We start from the raw sequence: 12,612 nt of genomic DNA, 5'->3' as shown, positions 1-12,612 counted from the left end.
TTTTTGTTCAGGTAGAGTGGGAGGGAGAGAGAGGAACAGAGAGAGAGAGAGAAACATCGACGTGAAAGGGACACATTGAGTGGCTGCCACCTGCACAACCGACCAGGGCCAGGGACAAACTGCAACCGAGGTACATGCCCTTAGTGGGAACCGAACCCGGGTCTCTCAGGACCGCAGACCGACACTCTAACCGCTGAGCCAAACCGGCCAGGGCGGTTTTCTTTCTTTTTAAAAAATTTTTCTTAAAAATTTTTTTTTTCTTTATTGATTTTAAAGAAAGCGAAAGGGAGAGGGAGAGAGATGGAAACATCGATGAGAGAGAATATCGTTTGGCCGCCTCCTGCACACCCCCCCACACTGGGGATCAGGCCCACAACCTGGGCATGTGCCCTGACCAGGAATCGAACCAGCGACCTCCTCATGCATGGGTCAATGCTCAACCACTGAGCCACACCAGCTGGGCAGGAGGTGGTTTTCTTGACATGTTGGAGTGATAACTAATAATTTATCTCATTATCTTTCCTTGACCATTAGCTGGACTGTCTTGGATGCTAGCATGCTAATGTACCTTTCAAAGAAGGTAATTTCTTGATTAACATAATTATTCTGAAAACACTTTTCTTTAGTTTCCCTCAGTGTTAATGAACTACGTTTCCTCTACAGACCACATTATTTGCATTACATAGTGCATACGTGTATGTACACACATATGTATACATATATATGTACACAAATATGTGTCTGTATGCATACGTCTTTACTGGTTAATTTACATGTATATGGAGTGCACACATAATAAAAATAGTCTTAATTTGTATGCTATTCACATCTATTTCAATGAGATAGTCCTCACAGACTTTGTTGCTACGACACTGAAACAGGAGGAGCTGGTGGTTCAGCTAGAGAAACGTGCCCCCCACTCTGCCCTGTCTGAACCCGGACACTGAAAACACGTGCTCTGTGCTGGAAGACAGGCCTGAGCAGAGCTCCCTGAGCAGCAGGAGGAGAAACAAACCCCACACACGGCAGGTATGAGCGGAGGTACAAAAGGAAGGCGGGTCACAGAGCCAAGCGCAGTGGGGAGAACAAAGGTCACGTGGCAGTTATGAAGCATCTACAAAGAGGTCGGAAGCTGAGAAAAATGAGCGTTTAGAATTTCTACTCTGAGGCAAAGTATAACAAGAACCGGCCCTGGTGAGCCCTCTCTCTGGACTCTTCCGCTCCAGTTTTGTTGTTGTTGGTAGTCCTACCTGAGGTTATTCTCCCATTGAGCTTAAATCTCGAATGGGAGGGAGGGAGGGAGAGAAACAATGATGTGAGAGAGACACGTTGATTGGTTGCCCTCCACACAACCCCAACCAGGCCCAGGGATCGAACTTGCAACCTAGGCGTGTGCCCTTGATCAGGAATCGACCCCCCCTTGATCTACGGGCTCATGCTCTCACCGCGGAGCCAAACCGGCCAGGGCTCATCAAATTTTTATATCTGAGGTAATTATAGACTCACAGGAAGATGCAAGGACAGTCCAGAGAGGGGACATTTTGTCCTGCAGGGCACATTCTGTGTACCTGTAATGCCATGTCAGAACCAGGAGCCTGGTACTGGTACAGGGTGGGTGTGGTTCTGTCCCATTGTGTCACATGTGTCCTGTGGAACCACCCCTTCGAAAAAGCTGCATGACTCTTCCCGAACCACGATCTCCCTTGCAGGACCCCCCTCCCCATTTTTTCACAGAGCCAGCGCCCCTTCCTAACCTTGGTGACTACTAATTTATTTCTTCATATGTATAATTGTGTCATTCTGACAGTGTTACATCCATTGAATAATACAGGATGTGACCTTTTGTGATTAGCTGTTTGCCCCACACAGCCTAATCCACGCAAGCTGTTGCAGGCATCACGAATTCATTGCCGTGTACTGCTCAGTCGTGCTCCGTGGTGGGGAGGCACCCCAGTGTGTGGGGGCTCACCCGTCACAGGGCACCTGGCGACTCTGACTGCAACAGAGGAAGCTGCGGTGACATGTGTGTACAGCTCTCTCCAGGGACGTCAATTTCATTCCTCTAGAACAAATGCCCCCGTGTGATTGCTGCCTGGGGACTCTACCTTGAGGGTTTTAACAAACTGCCCGTTTATTCCTGGGGTGAAGGATGGAAGCAATATTACCCCCTTTCTACCCTTTTACTTCCCCACATTTGTAATACAAATGTCTTACATATTTTCTACATGTTATTGGGATCCCCGTCAGGCCGTGTTATCATTTTTGTGTCAACTGTCACACATAAGTTAGAAACTCGGCAAGGGAAGGAAAGTCTATTGTGTTTACCCATAGTTTTACTCTGTTGTCCTTTTTAAATCCCGGATGTTTTAAGTTTCCTTTTCTTATCTACTTTCTGTTTTAAGAAATTCTGTAGCTATTTTTAGAAAACATTTTTTGATTGATTTTAGAATTTTAGCGAGAGGAAGGAAGAGAGAAAGAGAGAGAGACAGATAAACAGGCTGGCTGCACCCCATACCCACCCTGACCAGAGATCAACCCCCACAACCTGGGCATGTGCCCTGATTGAGAATCGAACCCAGCACCCTTTGTGGTAGCAGATGAAGCTCCAACCGACCCCGCCACACTGGCCAGGGCCCTTCAGCTACTCCTTTAGGGCAGGTCTGCGGGGAACACATTCTGCTGGTTTTCCTTGAGAACACCCCGATTTCCCTTCCGCCCCGAAGGAGATCTGGCTGCACATGAGCCCTCGCTGCCTGGTTCTCCCCTTCCAGCACGGAAAAGTCCCTGCGCCATGTCCTTCGGCCTCCAAGGTCAAACGGAGGAAATCCATCCGATAAGAAATCCGCTCTCACGCCCGTTGTTCATAGACGTGGGGCCCGGGAAGAACGAAATGGAGAAAAAGGAAGACCAATGGCAGGATCCACGTCAGGTGCCCACCCTGTGGGTAAGTGGAATTCAGTCTTGTATCCCCAAGGAGCTTTGTACCAGGCACAGCCGAATTGTCGACTTGAGACATGAAAGACGTGATTCATCCACTAACTTCTGCCTCCCGTCGGCCCAGGCTGTCCCATCAGTTCCTTCCTCTCTGGTGCTTTCATCATTACACCCACACTCATGCCAACATGTCCCACGCCCTGGAGCCGAAGGGAGGGGATGCGCATGGCAGCGAGGTCAAGTGCCAGGGGCCGTTTGCTGCAGTAATGGTTGGCGTGAGTACTGACTTAGAAGATGTCTATTCAATAATCCTCCGTGGTAACTGGGCCACCAGGGACGTGTCCAGGGGTTATATGACTGGGGCAGTGCTTTCGCAGACCACAGACAGTGTTCCTGCCCCACCCTTCAGGATCTTATCTTCAGATCTTATCTTCTGATCGTGGCCCGCAGGAGGGCAACTGAGTTCGAGCACCCCTGGATCTGGGCGCCCCTCCTCCCTTCCAGTCTCCGAAGACTCACCCCGTCTGTGGGTCGGGCCTCTTCCACATTCTTTCCAAAACAAAGCCCTCATTCCATCCCCTTCTTGGACAACCTCAGCTTCCTTCGGATCTGGATCCTTTCCGGTGGAAGACTTTCGTATTCCTCCAAGTTTTCTTCAGCAGGGAGACCGAATTCCAGATTAATAACTCAGTCCTCTTGGAAGCTCGCTCAAGATTAATTGTTCCCTTGGAATACTGGGTTTGAATAAGTTTTCAACCGTGTGGAGATAATACTTCCTTTTGACGATGTGGAGTTCGTGCTGTAGGAATGGTTACTTGTGATTACTCATTTGACAAGGGTTTGTTCCTACCACAGTTGACGAGATCCAAATGAATCTGTTGGCAAGGGATGTACCCTTGAGGCCATTTTCAGGTTTGGAAAATTGGTCATAATTTATAATACATGAAATAATTAGATCATAGCTAGGGCAAACATTAGAATGTGTTATTTTTAGAGGAAACATAAAAATGCAACTATGACTGCATTCATGTGTCAGCCATCAATACTTGATGTCTTTTCATGGATTTATCAGCCAAGAGAACATCTCCCAATTCTTTCCTTATCATCAGGTCCACTGCAGCGTCTGACTTGTCAAGGGCTGTCTCTGGGTAATAATGAATAGCATTCCTTTCACACTCACATGGTCACCCAATCAGCATCCTTAACTGTTGAACCCAAAGGCTCCTATTAAAATTTTAAGTGTGTGTGTGTGTGTGTGTGTGTGTAGTCCATGTTGTTTATAAAACAATGTTTAACAATGTTTGAATGTAACATGTCTTTGAAAATGTTTCTGAGTTCCATTTGAGCTATGTTCTTTTAGTTGCCAGAATTTCTTTGGATCTCTAAAAGATTTTTTTTTTCATCATCCCTGGAGTCCAGATGGTCAGTTTCTTCGTTGCCCAGTGACAGGGGAGTCGAAGTGATTTCTGCATGACTATAATCTATCAGAACAAGCTAGGACGGGGGCGCTCCCAACGGGTTGCACGGAGAGAATGTTACAGGTTCCGAACTCTCCAAAGATGACTCATGACTAGGAGAATTCTGTTCCGTTTAAATATCATTTTCCTTATTATATCACTGCTATCTTGAGGTACAGGTCAGACTTGGTAATACAGTGAGGAAGCTGACAAAAGAAATGATCACTTTCAGCCTAGTCTGAGATATTATCTCAGAGATAAAAATATGCTGATTTGTATCTGATCAGGAAAGGTAGTTCCTTGTTTAGAGGTATAACTGAAATTTTCCTTAGATACCAATCAACGCTTACTACCTACATTTATTTTGCATGATAAAATGTATCCATATTATATATAAAGAGATTAAACAGGAAATCTGGTAGGTGTGATCAGAAGGTGTTTTGATTAGACAGAAATGGACTAAAGCCGTTTGCTTTGAAATTTTTAAACCCATGATTTCCTTTTAATTACTAAGAAGAGTATTTTTAATTAACCAGTAAAAATCCCCAAGTGGTTTTGTGAATGCAAGAAACATCTACATTGAAATTCTGAAGGAAGGTAAGACTAGAACATTTTGTGGTCCATATACTTATATTTTTGTCAGGTATTAATTGCAAAGGGAAATTTGGGGTTTTTCTTTGAAATGTGGGCATTTTTCACAAATAAAAAACACTGTCTCAGAGAGTGACCTAAATCTAAGTTAATTTAACCTTAGTTTTCTTCATGAGGGAAATACCAATGATAAAATTATCATTTTAATTAATTATGACATACAGCAACTTGGAGTTTCTAATACTAATAGAACGTTAGAATTACCTATTTATCTTCCAGAATTAAATCTGTAGAACTGTCCCACAGGGGAATGGTCTAACATTTCTTTCTCCCTCAAGTACAGATTGCTTTTTTGTCTGATATTGGGACATAAGCGGTGTTGGATGCAGTGGATTTTAAGTCATGATGTGTTTAGAGAGGGAATTTAATGAGCCAGATAAAGAAAACATCTTTGGGCTGTGAGTTTCCTGAACTGCTTCGGGGATTTGGATAGCTGTCAGTTTGGGGGAGATTCTAGCATCTAGATTCTGGAGCAGTGACATGCTTGGCTGTTAGTGTCTGCAGAGCCTGGCTGGAGAGAGTGTATGTTTGGAGAGCTCGCCACGGGGCAGAGTGTGGGCCAGCCGGAGGAAGGTGTGTCCCGCCTCGGGGGCTCTCGTCGCCCTCTGCAGGACAGCCCTGCCCGTTGACACCACGCCACGGCGCTGACCTGCCAGGCACTGGCTGAAACTCTCCTGCCGCTCTGCCCGCCACAGAAGTCCGTTTCCATGAGCTGGAGGCTTCCCCGTGCCCGTCTTTGTAACAGCGCAAAGGAAAATTGGGGTGTTGGTGGGTCTGCCCCAGTGAGGAAGAATGACTTTTCTCCTTGTCTATGGCAGACGTTGCTATTATTTGTATCTTGATGTTTTAAGATTTTGGAAAAATTGCTCTTAATTTTTGTCTCTCTCTCTCCCCCCTTTCTTTCTGATATATACTTGCATCCAGTGGGCTACTTTCTTTTTCATCCTTACTGTTGGGAGTATTACAGATGTTCCCCCCACCTTTTCCCCTCATTGCCCCCTCCTCCCGGTTCCCACCCTGCCCAGCCCTCACCACCCTGTTGTCTGTCTGTGGGCAACATATAAATGCATATAAATCCTTAGGTTAGTCTCTTCCCGCCCCCTCACCCCCTTCCCGCTGAGATCCCTCAGTCTGTTCCCCGTTTCCATGCCTCTGGTTCTATTTCATGCCTGAGTTTACTTTGTTCACTACATTGCACATAGAAGTGACGAAATAAGCCAGCCAGAGAAAGACACATACAGCAGGGCTACTTTCGAAGTCAATCCACACAGCTGGACTGGTAGCCAGGACAGACAGGCGGCTGCCCGCAGGTGAACTCATCAAGCCTGTCTCCTTCATCCCGGAATGATGGTAACAGCTAACTCATTGTGCTCATTATGCATCAAAAAAACCCTTTGCATAATTTAATGTTAATTCATGCTATGGTCACAAGCACTTTTAGGTAAGGACTCATGTTACTCTGTATTTGCAGTTTAAGAAATTGAGATCAAGGAAGCTTAAGTCCTTGCCCAAGATCACACATCTGGTAAGGGATAGACCAGCTTACCGTCTCGAAGAGCCACTCAGGTCTGCTTCGAATGGACTCCTGGACTACCCACAGGTTATAGAAATGTGTAGGATCACTTTTAATCTCCCTGATCCCAAATTAGGATTTAAAAAATATAATAGGAGTTTATCTCTTCACTAGGCATACCCAAGTTATCATCCTAGCTACTAACATAATTTATATAACGCAGATTTTAGCAATATTAAAACTATACATTTAAAACATATGTTTTATTGATTTTAGAGAGAGATAGAAACATCAATGTGAGAAAGAAACATTGATCAGCTGCCTCCTGCGAGCCCCCTACTGGGGATCGAGCCTGCAACCCGGGCATGTGCGCTGATCGGAAATCGAACCAGGACCTCTCAGTCCATAGGACGGCACTCCATCCACTGAGCCACACCGGCTGGGCAAAACTGCATGTTTTATGCAACCACACAATAATTAATATTATTTTGCAGCTTTAACCCTGTGTCTCAATCATCTGTGGGAAGTGCAGTCAGGGGTCTGTAACTCAGAATGTTTGTTCAGATTTGTTGATGCCATTAAAATATTTTAAACACAAGCAGTTGCAAGTTATTTAAAGTTTATATAATTATTTAAAAATCCCAGGAATTAGTCTCTGTGGTCATTTGATGCTCATGCACTTTCAAAAGCATCTGACTCCCGGCCACTAAAACAGAGGGTCCGGCTCGTCTCCCCCCAGCGTGGCTCCCCTTCCCTCCCTGCACGTGTATGCGATGGTTGTGTTATTTGTGCTCTAGTCTTGCGTATTACAACTCAAAAATGTATTGAAATTTCTACAGTTTACTCCAGTTGATTTAAATTATATCTCCCCATTTCTCCATTCTAGTCACTCCCTTCTGATCTCCTCTTTTCTTCCAAAAGTGCCCCCTGGATTCTGTTACCCCTTCATTTTTACGTTATCAAGTTGATAGAATTCTATCCTGTGTGTGTGGCTACACTTTCTGCGTGCTTTACCTACAGGTTGCTTTAAAAAGTGGAAAACCAATAAAACGTCATGTAAATGGCGGTGGCCCTGTAAATGTTGCTGTCTCCAGAGCTAAGCAATGTGTCACGCTTACGTTTTCTTTGTTCTAAGTCCACTGCTGCACGGCTAAGACACTGTTCCTAGATCAAGGAGGAAATAATGACTTTTCCTTATATTCCTCCATTGTCATTAGAATGATCACAGTTTAATTAGCTTTACATTTGTATCATGATTTTCCTTTATGGCTTTGGATTTTCCTGGAATGTCTAAGGATGCATGGCTGGGGAGGTCCTGTCTGAGCTGTGCGACCCTGGGGGAGGGCTGGTGCTGGGGAAGCTGTCTTTCTCCCTGGGGACACCCAGACCTGATCTGTCGGCTGGCCTTCTCCAGTGCAGTCGCTGTGCACCTCCTCTGAAGCGGGACTTCGCCCCAGGACTCCGTGCTGGGTGTCTGCCCAGGTCAGCGTCGCAGGTGCTCAGGTCGGTCCTGCCCTCACTCAGCCAGACAAGGTGTGGCGGGCTGTGACCGGTGCCCAGGTGGGCAAGACTCCTCCGGGGGCCTCTGGCCGAAGCGCGGAACCCGAAGCTCCCACAGAGGCGCATCTGTCCTGGGGCGATGCCGCGTTTCCGCTGTTAAAGGGGAGATAAAAGGGAGGTGCCCCTCGCAGTGCCGGATGCTGGCGTCACTGGCGGCCACTACTTCCTCCTGAGGGACCGGCGCTGTCACAGCAGCGGGGCGAGGGCATCCGGGGTCAGGGTTTTGAAGTGTATGAGACACTCGCATTCCATTTTTTTAAACTTTAATTTATTTGTAAGAAAAGATTTTATTTTATTTTTGCAATTTTTATTAATTTATTTTTGAGACAGATGTTTCTCCTTTTCCCCCCTAGACACCCTCCTCCCCATCCTGCTCCCTGCCCCACTCCACAGCATTGTTGTCTATGTCCATTGGTTATGCACACATGCAGGTAAGTTCTTTGGTTCATCTCATCCCTCCCTCCCACCTCCTCTGAGGTTTGTCAGTCTGAACCATACTCCTTTGCATGTCTCTGGGTCTATTTTGTTCATCAGCTTATTTTGTTCATTATATTTGACAAATAAGTGAGATTACGTGGTATTTGTCTTTCTCTGATTGGCTTATTTCGCTTAGCATAATGCTTTCCAAGTCCCTCCATGTCGTCTCAAAAGGTAAGAGATCTCTCTTTCTTACAGCTGCATAGTACTCCATTGTGTATCTGTACCACTGCTTTTTTATCCACTCATCTACTGATGGACACTTGGGCTGTTTCCAGATCTTAGCTATTGTAAATAGTGCTGCTATGAACATGGGGGTACATATATTCTTTCTGATGGGTGTTTCAGGCTTCTTAGGGTATATTCTTAGAAGTGGGATCACTGGGTCAAATGGCAGATCAATTTTTAATTTTTTTGGGTAACACCATAGTGTTTTCCATAGCGGCTGCACCAGTCTGCATTCCCACCAGCAGTGCACTAGAGTCCCCTTTTCTCCACACACTCACCAACACTTGTTGTTTGATGATTTGTTGATGGCGGCCATTCTGACAGGTGTGAGGTGATATCTCATTGTTGTTTTAATTTGCATCTCTCTGATGATTAGTGACACTGAACATTTTTTCATATGTCTCTTGGCCATTTGTATGTCCTGTTTGGAGATGTGTCTCTTTCTGTCCTCTGCCCATTGTTAAATTGGGTTCTTTGTCTTCCGTTTGTTGAGTTGTATGAGCACTCTATATATTTTGGAAATTAACCCCTTATCCAATGTATCGTTGGCAATTATGCTCTCCTATATAGTGGGTTGCCTTTCCATTTTGATGGTTGTTTCTTTTGCTGTGCAGAAGCTTTTTAGTTTAATGTAGTCCCATGTTTTCATTTTCTCCTTTGTTTCTGTTGCCTTAGGTGATGTATCAGTGAAAATTCTGCTGCGTATGATGTCTGAAATTTTGTTGCCTACAGTTCTTCTAGGATTTTTATGGATTCATGAGTCACATTTAAGTCTTTTATCCATTTTGAGTTTATTCTTGTGTATGGTTTAAGTTGGTGGTCTAGTTTTATTTTTTTTGCATGTAACTGTCCAATATTCCCAACACCCTTTATTGAAGAGGCCATCTTTACTCCATTTTATGCTCTTGATACCTTTGTCAAATATTAATAGAGCATGTCTTAGATTGACTTCTGGGTTCTCTGTTCTGTTCCATTGATCTGTGTGCCTGTTCTTGTGCCAGTACCATGCTGTTTTAATTACAATGGTTTTGTAGTATAACCTGATATCTAGTATTGTGATCTCTCTTACTTTTTCTTTTTCAAGATTGCTGTGGGTATTCAGGGTCTATTTTGGTTCCATGTGAACTTTTGAAGTATTTATACTTGTTCTGTGAAAAATGTCATTGGTATTTTGATGGGAATTGCATTGAATCTATAGATTGCTTTGGGTAGTATGGACATTTTAGTGATGTTAATTATTCCAATTCATGAAAAAGTTTCTATGTTTTTATACATTCCTCTGTTTTTTCAATGTCCTGTAGTTTTCTGCACATAGGTCCTTTACTTCTTTAGTTAAGTTTATTCCTAGGTATCTTAATTTTTTGTTGCAATGGCGAATGAAATTTTTTGTTTTGTTTTGTTTTGTTTTGCTTTAGTTTCTCTTTCTGTGAGTTCATTATTCACCATTGATTTCTTGATGTTAAGTTTGTATCCTGCTACCTTGCCCAATTCGTTTAAAAAATCTAGTAGATTTTTAATGGAGTTTTTAGGGTTTTCTATGTACAATATCATGTCATCTGCAAATAATGACAGTTTCACTTCCTCCTTCCAATTTGGATCCCTTTTATTTTTTCTTCATGTCTAATTGCTGTGGCTAAGACTTCTAATACTATGTTAAATAAGAATGGCAAAAGTGGGCATCCCTGTCTTGTTCCTGTTCTTAAGGAAAATGCTTTTAGTTTTTGCCCATTAAGTATAATGTTGCTGTATTTTTTTGATATATGGCCTTTATTATGTAGAGACATGATTCCTCTATTCCCACATTGCTGAGCAGTTTTATCAGAAATGGATGCTGGATTTTGTCAAATGCTTTTTCAGCATCTATTGATACAATCATATGGTTTTTTATCTTTCATTTTGTTTATGTGGTATATCACATTTATTGATTTGTGAATATTGTACCAGCTTTGCATCCCTGGGATGAATCCCGCTTGGTTTGATTAATAATTTTAATAACATATTGCTAGATCCGATTTGCTAATATTTTGTTCAGAATTTTGGCATCTATGTTCATCAGGGATATTGGCCTGTAATTTTCTTTCTTTGTAGTGTCTTTATCTGGTTTTGGAATTATAATTATGCTGGCCTCATAAAATGAGTGTGGAAGTCTTCCTTCTTCTTGAATTTTTTGGAATAGTTTGAGGAGAATGGGTGATAGTTCCTTGATTGTTCGGTAAAACTCCCCCATGAAGCCGTCCGGGCCTGGGCTTTTGTTTGCTGGGAGAGTCTTGATTACATCTTTAATTTCCTTGGTTGTCATTCGTCTGTTCAAGTTTTCTCTCTCTTCTTGGTTCAGTTTTGGGAGACAATGTGTTTCTAGAAATGTGTCTATTTCACTTAGATTGCCCAATTTGTTGCCATGTAATTGTTCATAGTATTTGTTAACGATCCTTTGTATTTCTGTGGTGTCAGTTGTTACTTCTCTTTTATTTCTGATTTTGTTTATGTGGGTTCTCTCTCTTTGTTTCTTAGTGAGTCTAGATAAGGGTTCTTCCATCTTGTTTATGTTTTCAAAGAACAAGCTCTTTGTTTCATTATGTTTTGAATTGTTTTTTTGGTCTCTATGTCATTTATTTATGCTCTGATTTTTACTATTTCTTTCTGTCTACTTGCTCTGGGGTTTTCTTTTTGTTTGCTTTCTGGCTCTTTAAGTTGTGAGGTTAGTGAATAAGAAATGTTTCTTGTTTCTTGAGGTAGGCCTGCAGTGCTATGAACCTCCCCCACAGGACTGCTTTCACTGCATTCCATAAATTTTGTGTTGTTGTGTGTTCATTTTCATTGGTTTTCAGAAAGTTTTAAATTTATTCCTTGATCCTCTTGGTAACCCATTCATTGTTTAATAACATGCTATTTAGCTTCCATGTGTTTAAATGTTTTTGCTGTACTTGATTTCTAGTTTCATGCCATTGTGATATGAGAAGATGCTTGATATAATTTTAATCTTTTTTAACTTGTAGAGACTTAGTTTATGCCCTAACATGTGGTCTGTCTTTGAGAATATCCCATGTGCACTTGAGAAGAATGTAAATATTGCAGTTTTGGGGTGTAATTCTCTGTAGATATCTATTAAATCCATTTGATCTAGTGCATCATTTAGAGTCTCTGTTTCCTTGTTAATTTTTTGTCTAGCGGATCTATGTAGTGATGTCAGCCGGGTGTTGAAGTCCCCTGCTATGATTGTATTGCTGTTTATTTCTCCTTTGCAGTCTTCCAGAAGATTTTTAATATATTTTGGTGCTCCTATATTGGGTGCATATATGTTTACCAAGATATAACCAAGGTTATATCTTCCTGTTGAATAGATCCTTTCAATATTATGTAGTGGCCTTCTTTGTCTGTAGTTATGGTCTTCATTTTGAAATCTACTTTATCATATATGAATATTGCTACCCCAGCTTTTTTTCCTTTCTGTTTGCTTGGAAGATTTTTTCCATCCCTTCACTTTCAACCTATGTGAGTCTTTTCTTGTGAGGCAGGTCTCTTGTAAACAACATATACATGATTCATGCTTTCTCATCCAATCAGCTACTCTGTGTCTTTTGATAGGAGCATTCAATCTATTTACATTTATGGTTATTATTGATATGTACTTTTTATTGCCATTTTTGTGTATTGTGGTTATATGTTTCTTGCCATTTCTTCTACTAATTACAGTAGTCCTTTTAACATTTCTTGCAGTGCTGGTTTGGTGCTATATATCCCCTTAGCCTTTTTTTTTTTTTGGTCTGTGAAGCTCTTTATTTCACTTTCTAT

This window comes from Molossus molossus, unplaced genomic scaffold, assembly GCF_014108415.1.
Source record: "Molossus molossus isolate mMolMol1 unplaced genomic scaffold, mMolMol1.p scaffold_m16_p_9, whole genome shotgun sequence".
Classification (NCBI taxonomy): Eukaryota; Metazoa; Chordata; class Mammalia; order Chiroptera; family Molossidae; genus Molossus; species Molossus molossus.
Note: the sequence above shows the minus strand (reverse complement) of the source record.